This window comes from Thalia democratica, unplaced genomic scaffold (assembly GCF_965202585.1).
Source record: "Thalia democratica unplaced genomic scaffold, ktThaDemo2.hap1.1 HAP1_SCAFFOLD_1350, whole genome shotgun sequence".
NCBI classification, from domain to species: domain Eukaryota; kingdom Metazoa; phylum Chordata; class Thaliacea; order Salpida; family Salpidae; genus Thalia; species Thalia democratica.
Window position 1 is genome coordinate 15,001 of NW_028140225.1, and position 10,000 is coordinate 25,000.

The following is a 10,000-nucleotide window of genomic DNA, read 5'->3' on the forward strand; positions in this document are numbered from 1 at the left end:
CACACTGAGCACACCCCATCTCGTCCGATCTGGGAAGTTAAGCAGTGTCGGGCGTGGTTAGTACTTAGATGGGTGACCGCTTGGGAATACCACGTGCCGTAGGCTTTTGCTTTTTGAATTCATCTTTTTTGTACTATTTTTCTTTCTGACCTATTTATACTTATTACTCGTTTATTTACATTTCTTTAACGCTTAAAAGAAAAGTAAATTCTAGTTATTAGCAAATAAAAACGTAAGCCAATCAGATAACGTTATTTGCTGTTTAAACCAATTAGAGCGCTAAAAAAGTGGTTTGACCAGTTTGAGATATCGAAAAAATAATGGCACCATCTTGTAGAGTACAATTTTCTGAGTTAAAATTAATACAATTAGTCTTTTATACTAAAACTTAAAAGTTTTTTTGTCCAAAAACAAATAAAAGCGTGGCTACTTGAAAAATCAAACGAAAATAAATTTTGCACTTTTGTATTGTGAGTCATAATAAGTTATTTACTGTTACCAACAGATACTAGCAAAAGCTTTTTAAAGTTTTGTATTAACTTAATGTATTTGTAATTACTTTTACTTAATAGAAACTATTGAATTACGTTTACTTAGTTTACTTTTGTATGTGTATTAAATATATAGCAATTTTGCTTGAACTTAAATAAAGATTATTAAACTATTAAAAGAAAACTATCAAAGTTTACTAACTCAAAAGCTAAATCTTAGTTATATTGTTATAAACATTTATGTTGTAATTTACTAATAACTAAATGAGTTTATTTCAAACAAAAAGAATTAAATAATGTTATGTTATGTCAAGCCTACTATATGAGGTATATAGGTATATAAGGTATACAAGCTTATGTTTGAAAGTTATAATAATTAAAATAAAAATAAATATTTAGTTGGTAAAATTTGTATTTAATATGCTTTGAAATTAGAGTTAGTATAGATGTTTTTTTTTAAATATAATAAATATAAGTATTTAGTTACTAATAATAAACTAAAATACCAATTTTGTAGTTATTACAAAAAAAAAAACTTATCTTACTTAAAGTTCACTGTAATTGAAACATTATACAAAAGCTTTATAATTATAAGCTTTGAATAATTCTATTTGAATAAATAATAGATTCATAACTATATTCATGTTTGCATATTTAAATTATAAAAAGTTAGTGTTTTGTGTATTGACTTTATGATTATTTTATTTTAGTAACTGTTAGTTTTATACTTTAATAAAAGAAATATGGTTAACAAGTAAGTTAAAAATGAAAGAAGCATAAAAAAACACACTAATTAACTGCTTATTCAATAGTTTGATTATTTAATTATTTTTCTGTTATATAGTTTAATCGTATTGTATAAAAAATACAGAGGTTTAAAGTAAGTTTGAATAAAAATAAAACAAAACATATAATATAAGCATTAGTTAAAATACATAGTTTTTTTTTCTAAAAAAATTTAATTCTTTAATAATAAGTAGTAATTTAAATAAAAAATAATACAAGTAAAGTTATACAATATATATACTATAGTTTGTCAAACTAGGCAAACACTACTAGGCAAAAAACAAACTAGGCAAAAAACCTACAAAGTAGGCCACCACTACAATCCTATGTTCCAACTGGAAATTCAATGAGATCGTTACTGTACTTGTGATGAACGTTGATAATCCCCAAGATTGTAAGTCGAAGGCCTTACCCAACCTAACCAGCGCACTGGTTTTCTTACAACTGAATTAATCAACATTTATTATTGAATATAATCATTATTGATAGATAGAGGAATGTTGACAATCAACAACAGATTGTAGGTCAAAGGCATTACTCGACCCAAGTACCCACAACCTAGATTGAACAACATTTATTAGATAGATTTGTTTAATGATAGATAGAGGAATATTGTCAATCCACAACAGATTGTAAGTCAAAGGCATTACTCGACCCAAGTACCCACAACCTAGATTGAACAACATTTGTTAGATAGATTAGTTAGATAGATAAATAGTACAGTATAATCTCAAAGAATTTGAAGCCCGAACATTGAACGATAGTGGTGTTTCGTGACGACTAGCGGGATTCGATCTTACAACCTTCTGCTTATGAGTCAGCTGATAAGACCACTGACCCACCGCGCCACGACAAAGATAAAGAAATATTTTGCTATATAAATAGGTTGATTTTTATAATTTTGTTATACAGTGTCAATTACAGTGAACTTCAAGTAAGATATACAACAGTATATATATTTCCGAGTCTGACTTTGAGTACTTTTTATATATTATTAACAAGATTTTTTAGGAGTAATATCTGTTTAGTTCTTTAATATATCTTTAAAATAATAATATTTTTTAAGGTGTTTAAAACTTTTAGAAGCTGTATGTAATGTCTTTTAGTTTAATAGTTCTTTTAAATTAGTAAAAAAAATAAACATGGTTGAGTTATCAAATTAAACAAAATAGAACGTCAAGTATTTAATTACTAAAATTAATTTAATTAAAAAAAAATCTCAGGTAATCTAAAATGTCAGGAATTATTTAAAAATAAATATAAATTTAAAACTTATTATATTGAAAAGATTGATGAATAATACTCTTGAATGTATGCAATGTTTGTATTTGTAATGCAATAACATAAATGGATAGATCAATGACAAATTGTAAACATATTGTATTATTTTATTTTACGATTTTATTTTATTTATTTAATAATTCAATAAACTTTACTTCTACTTTTCCTGGTCTTAGGTAATTTATAGATAACAATTATTTAAACAAACACTTTTGTACAGTTACAATACAGTTTTAGTACAGTTTGGGAGTAACTGTTGATTAAAAAAACAAAAAAAAAGTTAATTCAGGTTAAAATTTTATAAGGAATAATTTTAAAATATCAAATTGATTGTAAATCAAGTGCAAATAGGTTTTTTAAATAAACCGAAGGGTTTATAAAGGCTTGTAAACGCCTTCAAACGCCTACGACCATACCACACTGAGTACACCCCATCTCGTCCGATCTGGGAAGTTAAGCAGTGTCGGGCGTGGTTAGTACTTAGATGGGTGACCGCTTGGGAATACCACGTGCCGTAGGCCTTTGCTTTTTGAATTCATCTTTTTTGTACTATTTTTCTTTCTGACCTATTTATACTTATTACTCGTTTATTTACATTTCTTTAACGCTTAAAAGAAAAGAAAATTCTAGTTATTAGCAAACAAAAACCTTAGCCAATCAGATAACGTTATTTGCTGTTTGCTTTTTTGCTGTTTAAACCAATTAGAGCGCTAAAAAAGTGGTTTGACCAGTTTGAGATATCGAAAAAATAATGGCACCATCTTGTAGAGTACAATTTTCTGAGTTAAAATTAATACAACTAGTCTTTTATACTAAAACTTTAAAGTCTTTTTGTCCAAAAACAAATAAAAGCGTGGCTACTTGAAAAATCAAACGAAAATAAATTTTGCACTTTTGTATTGTGAGTCATAATAAGTTATTTACTGTTACCAACAGATACTAGCAAAAGCTTTTTAAAGTTTTGTATTAACTTAATGTATTTGTACTTAGTTTAAATTAATAGAGTTTATTTGGTTTACTTTATTATGTGTATTGAATGTGCTAGTATCTAAAAATAAATACAACTAAAACAAAACAAACAAGGAGAGTACTTGAATAGAACCAACACAATTTACAGACCAGTTGTGTACTAAATTTAAAGAAATTCTGAATAGTGAATATGCAATTATTATTATAAGTTCAAAGTTCACTTTAATTTAAATTAATGTATTTTGTAAATTGGTTTTATTTAATACGATAGTAGTGAATTACTTTATTTAATTTACTTTAGTATGTGTTGTATAACTTTATTTAAACCAGAAGCAAAACGGGATTATACTTTCAATAAACTACACAATTTACAGACCAGTTGTGTACTAAATAAAAAGCTATTGTGAATGGTGAATATGCAATTATTATTATAAGTTTATAAGTTCACAGTTTACAAAAGCTTTAGAATTTAGTTACTATTTTGTTCATATTTGCATATCTAATTTATGAAAAGTTAGTGTTATGTGTATTGGCTTTTTAATTTCTTTATTTGTAGAACTGTTAGTTTTATATTCTAAAGAAACATTTTTAAATAAATATGTTTAACAAGTAACTTAAAAATGGAAGAAATATATTGTATATATTGAACTTTTTATATTTATTCTAGCTATTTGCTTAGTGTATTTATTAATGTGATTATTTTATTTTGTTGTTTGTCTTATAGTTTAATCGTATTGTGTTGAAATATATATATAACAAATACAGAGGTTTAAAGTAAGTTTAAATGAAAATAAAATAAGACATATAGTTGAAATATAAGTTTAAAAAAATAGTTTTTTTTTTTTTTTTTTTCTTTGTTTGTTTGATTGTTTGTTTATTATATAATCGCGACGTGTCATTTTATTACTTTTAAGCATACTAAATATAATAATAGGTATAGTTATAGGAAAAATTCAATTAGTTTCTAATGTAATAAAAAAGTTTATTTCCACAAATAAATAAATACCTGAAAAATCAAATGAAAAATAAATTTCGCACTCCTGTATTGTGAGTCATAATAGGTTATTTACTGTTACCAACAGATACTAGCGAAGGCTTTTTAAAGTTCTATGTTAATTCAATGTATTTGTACTTAGTTTTATTAAAATGACAGTATTGATGGTTACGTTTATTAAGTATGTTTATTTAACGTTATGTAACTCAAGTAAAACCAGAAGCAAATAAGGAGACTACTTTCAATAAACTACACAATTTACATACCAATTGTATACTAAACTTAAAGCTATTCTATTTTATTCTTGATAGTTATTTTAAAGTTATTAAATTATACAAATGTATTTTGTAAAGTAGTTTTATAAAGTAACTATAGTTTATTTAACTTACTATAGTATGTGTTATATAATTTTAATTAAACCAGAAGCAAAAAGGGAGACTACTTTAAATAAACTACACCATTTATTGTTATATATAACTCTAATAAAACCAGAAGCAAAAAGGGAGACTACTTTAAATGAACTACACAAATTAAAAATATATTATTATTTATAAATCAATCGTGTTGTGTTTCAAAATACATTTTTCAAATAATGTTTTACAAGTATTTATCAGTTATTTAGTTTTCTTTTTATAGTTTAGCCGTATTGTTTTATTTATTTGTTATTATTTTTATTTAATTGTTTGCTTATTATATTTATCGCCATGTGCTTAAAAAATAAAACAACTATAAAGGTTAAAAAAGTAAGTTTAAATAAAAATAAAATGAAACATACAAAATAAGCTTATGATTTTTTATTATTATTATTATTATTATTATTATTTTTATTTCATTGTTTGTTTATTATATCTATCGCGATGTGCTTAAAAAATAAAACAACTATAAAGGTTTAAAAAGTAAGTTTAAATAAAGATAAAATGAAACATATAAAATAAGCTTATGTTTGATTTTTTTATTTTACTTTTATTAAATTGTTTGCTTATTATATTTATCGCGATGTGCTTAAAAGAATAGAACAAATACAAAGGTTTAAATTGTAAGTTTTAAATAAAATAAAATGAAACATACAAAATAAGCTTATGATTTTTTATTATTATTATTATTATTATTATTATTATTATTATTATTATTTTTATTTCATTGTTTGTTTATTATATCTATCGCGATGTGCTTAAAAAATAAAACAACTATAAAGGTTTAAAAAGTAAGTTTAAATAAAGATAAAATGTAACATATAAAATAAGCTTATGTTTGATTTTTTTATTTTATTTTCATTTAATTGTTTGTTTATTATATTTATCGCAATCTGCTTAAAAAAATAAAACGAGTATTAAGGTTTGAAAAGTAAGTTTAAATAAAAATAAAATAAAAATATAAAATAAGCTTATGTTTTTTTTTTTTTTTTTTTTATTATTATTATTTTTATTCAATTTTTTGTTTATTATATTTATCGCAATGTGCTTAAAACGATAAAACAAATATAAAGATTTAAAAAGTACGCTTAAATAAAAAATAATACAAATAAAGTTTATTTATAATAAATATATATATATTTAAAACATTAAAAAAAGTAGTTTATACATATTTTTTTTTATTTATTTCTTTTAAACATATTAAATAAAGTATAAAAAAGTATTAAAACATTTAAACGTAGCATAAATAAGCTTAAAACATTAAAATAATCGAAAAGAAACAAAGAAATTGAAAAAAATCGGAAAAAATCGGCAAAAAAAGTTCAACAGCAACATTTGAGCATCATACACGTATGCATTACTTTACACTAGTGAGAGAGACGTGTTTGTGCGTTCGGTCGACTTGACGAGAAAGCGGGCTTAAAGCATTACTGTTTAGCACCCGAGGCGCGGCTATTGCAGCGGCGGCGAACGTGCTATGTAAACGCATTGGAGCAGCGTATGAAAAACTACAAGCGTCCAGCGGCGGTAGGCTTATAGCTTTGCGAAGTCGTCGAGACGAGTAGCCGACGCAGGCAGGCACGGCTCGAGGCGGGTAACTGCAGCAGACAGATGGCGTGTTGCTGCTGACGAGTTAACCGGCAGAAGGCAAACGGTTGGTCGGGAGAAAGAACAGTCAGTTGTATAGCTGCATGCTGCAGTCGACGCGGGCTGGCGCTTTAAACAGCAAAAGGCCGGCGCCGACTTTCAGTAACGTTCGCAAGGCTTTTAAGCCGAGTGATAGAAAAGGTCTGTATTTATACAGTAAAAACGCTCAGTCGAGCAACGGGTTTAAACGCCCTCGGATAGTTATCTGGTTGATCCTGCCAGTAGTCATATGCTTGTCTCAAAGATTAAGCCATGCAAGTGTAAGTACGAGCTCACGTACAGTGAAACTGCGAATGGCTCATTAAATCAGTTATGGTTCATTTGATTGTACGCTTTTACATGGATAACTGTGGCAATTCTAGAGCTAATACATGCGTAAAGCGCCGAACTGACGTGAGGCGCGCATTTATCAGACCAAAACTAACCGGCTTTCGGGTCGTTACAATGGTGACTCTGGATAAGCTTGCGGATCGCACGGCCTAGTGCTGGCGACATCTCATTAAAGCAACTGCCCTATCAACTATCGTCGGTACGGTATCGGCCTACCGAGGTTGTAACGGGTGACGGAGAATCAGGGTTCGATTCCGGAGAGGGAGCCTGAGAAACGGCTACCACATCCAAGGAAGGCAGCAGGCGCGCAAATTACCCATTCCCGGCTCGGGGAGGTAGTGACGAAAAATAACAATGCAGACCTCGTACGAGGTCCTGCAATTGGAATGAGTACACTTTAAACTTTTTAACGAGTATCCATTGGAGGGCAAGTCTGGTGCCAGCAGCCGCGGTAATTCCAGCTCCAAAAGTGTATATTTAAGTTGTTGCGGTTGAAAAGCTCGTAGTTGGATATAGGGACGGCGAGGTTGGTCGGTCGAAAGGCTAGCACTGGCCTTGTTGTTCTTGTTGGTCGGTGCCTTCGCGGTGCTCTTAACTGAGTGTTGCGGTGGTCCGGCAAGTTTACCTTGAAAAAATTAGAGTGTTCAAAGCAGGCTTTACGCTTGTATAATGTTGCATGGAATAATGGAATAGGACCTCGGTTCTATTTTGTTGGTTTTCGGAGCACGAGGTAATGATTAATAGGAACGGACGGGGGCATCCGTACTGTGCCGTTAGAGGTGAAATTCTTGGATCGGCGCAAGACGAACGACTGCGAAAGCATTTGCCAAGAATGTTTTCTTTAATCAAGAGCGAAAGTCAGAGGTTCGAAGACGATCAGATACCGTCCTAGTTCTGACCTTAAACGATGCCGACTAGCGATCGGGCAGTGTCGAACTTAAGAACTGTCCGGCAGCTTCCGGGAAACCAAAGTCTTTGGGTTCCGGGGGAAGTATGGTTGCAAAGCTGAAACTTAAAGGAATTGACGGAAGGGCACCACCAGGAGTGGAGCCTGCGGCTTAATTTGACTCAACACGGGAAATCTCACCCGGCCCGGACACAGCGAGGATTGACAGATTGAGAGCTCTTTCTTGATTCTGTGGGTGGTGGTGCATGGCCGTTCTTAGTTGGTGGAGCGATTTGTCTGGTTAATTCCGATAACGAACGAGACTCTTACTTGCTAAATAGCTGCTCGACCCATTGGGTCGGAGACAACTTCTTAGAGGGACTAGTGGCGTTTAGCCACACGAGATTGAGCAATAACAGGTCTGTGATGCCCTTAGATGTTCGGGGCCGCACGCGCGCTACACTGACCGGATCATCGTGTGTTCCCTAGGCCGAAAGGTCCGGGTAATCCGTTGAACCCCGGTCGTGCTAGGGATAGGGACTTGCAATTGTTTCCCTTGAACGAGGAATTCCCAGTAAGCGCGAGTCATTAGCTTGCGTTGATTACGTCCCTGCCCTTTGTACACACCGCCCGTCGCTACTACCGATTGAATGGTTTAGTGAGGTCCTCAGATTGAGCCTGGTACGTGCGGCAACGCACTCGCCGGTGTTCGAAAAGACGATCGAACTTGATCATTTAGAGGAAGTAAAAGTCGTAACAAGGTTTCCGTAGGTGAACCTGCGGAAGGATCATTAACGAATCGAAATTTGATTTCAAGCGACGTCTCTTCTTCGAAGGGACCGAGCCCTGTAACTGTTATAGTTCGGTCGCGTTGCTTTCTGACAGCGGGAGTAATAATTCAGCACGCAAGTGCTGGCGCGGCCGCTTCTTTTTGAACACGATTTTTTGGTTGCATTGAGATTGATTAACACGAGAGATCTCTTAGCGGTGGATCACTCGGCTCGAGCGTCGATGAAGGACGGAGCTAGCTCCGAGAAGTAATGTGAATTGCAGGACACATTGAGCATCGATATTCTGAACGCGTATTGCGGCCTCGGGTAATCCTGGGGCCACGTCCGTCTCAGGGTCTTTAACACACCGATCCTTTCATTAGTTTGAAAGTGCCTGCGACTCGTTTCTTAATTAAGGAGCGTGTCGTCAAAGACAGCTGGTCTGGCGATTTCACAGCTGAAGCGTGAGCAGCCTGCTGGCCTCGGGTGAGGTAGCAACGACGGTAGGTGCTCGAGAATAAGTTAAGTGACTTCAAAAGGCCGACGTACAAAGCGCATGTACTTTTGTAGTACATCACTTTTGACCTGAGATCGGGCGGGACGACCCGCTGAACTTAAGCATATCACTAAGCGGAGGAAAAGAAACTAACAAGGATTCCCCTAGTAACGGCGAGTGAAGCGGGATAAGCCCAGCGCTAAATCCGAGCCTTTTTGGAGGGCGAGGAAATGTAGCGTATGGAATTCAGCATGCGGCGAACCAACGACTGCCCACGTTCTTCTGATCGAGGCCTTTTCCCAGAGCGGGTGTTAGGCCCTTGGCGGCGGTCGTAATTCGTCCTAGCGGTTTTCCCGGAGTCGGGTTGTTTGGAAATGCAGCCCTAAGCGGGTGGTAAACTCCATCTAAGGCTAAATACTGGCTCGAGACCGATAGCGAACAAGTACCGTGAGGGAAAGTTGAAAAGCACTTTGAAGAGAGAGTTAAAGAGTACGTGAAACCGCTTGGAGGCAAACGGAGGCGCCCATCGAGTCGCCGGACGTTTTCAGGCGCTGCGAGAGCTGTCCTACTGTTTGAGTGATCTTCGGAGACTCTTACGGTTGCGCTGGCGTCGCGGCGCTGCACTAGCGTTCGGCGAGGGCCGCGACCGGTTGCTGGGCTGACTTTGGTCGTTCGCAAGGTAGCTCTTCTTCGGAAGAGTGTTATAGGCGTTCGATTAGCTTCGGCTCGGCGACCGAGGAGAGATTCCGCGTCGGTCTTCGGACAGGCTGCGTGTTGATCGCTGGAATACGGCTTTGGAAACTGCTCGCAGTCTCTAGAGTTTGTACAAGGCCTTCTTCGCGTTAGCGCTCAGACGCCAGGGGTCTGCGGCTTAAGCTGGCCACGTCTCCGACCCGTCTTGAAACACGGACCAAGGAGTCTAACACGCGCGCGAGGT

At 33.8% G+C, this 10,000-nt stretch overlaps 4 non-coding genes and 1 pseudogene across 4 annotated transcripts in view; all 5 read left to right on the forward strand.

The window, feature by feature from the left end:
- The window catches only part of LOC145848364 (5S ribosomal RNA), a 119-nt gene extending 14 nt beyond the window's left edge, over positions 1-105 (forward strand). Inside the window, exon 1 of the ribosomal RNA XR_014371916.1 lies at positions 1-105. This exon is cut by the window's left edge and continues 14 nt beyond it. This is a non-coding gene — a ribosomal RNA (5S ribosomal RNA).
- Positions 106-2,960: 2,855 nt separating this feature from the next.
- LOC145848362 (5S ribosomal RNA) lies at positions 2,961-3,079 on the forward strand. Its single transcript, XR_014371915.1, has one exon. It is a non-coding gene; the product is annotated as a 5S ribosomal RNA (ribosomal RNA).
- A 3,704-nt stretch (positions 3,080-6,783) lies between these two features.
- LOC145848358 (small subunit ribosomal RNA) lies at positions 6,784-8,591 on the forward strand. Its single transcript, XR_014371912.1, has one exon. It is a non-coding gene; the product is annotated as a small subunit ribosomal RNA (ribosomal RNA).
- Positions 8,592-8,773: 182 nt separating this feature from the next.
- Positions 8,774-8,926, forward strand: LOC145848353 (5.8S ribosomal RNA). Its single transcript, XR_014371907.1, has one exon. It is a non-coding gene; the product is annotated as a 5.8S ribosomal RNA (ribosomal RNA).
- Positions 8,927-9,148: 222 nt separating this feature from the next.
- Positions 9,149-10,000, forward strand: part of LOC145848363 (large subunit ribosomal RNA) — a 4,995-nt pseudogene continuing 4,143 nt past the window's right edge.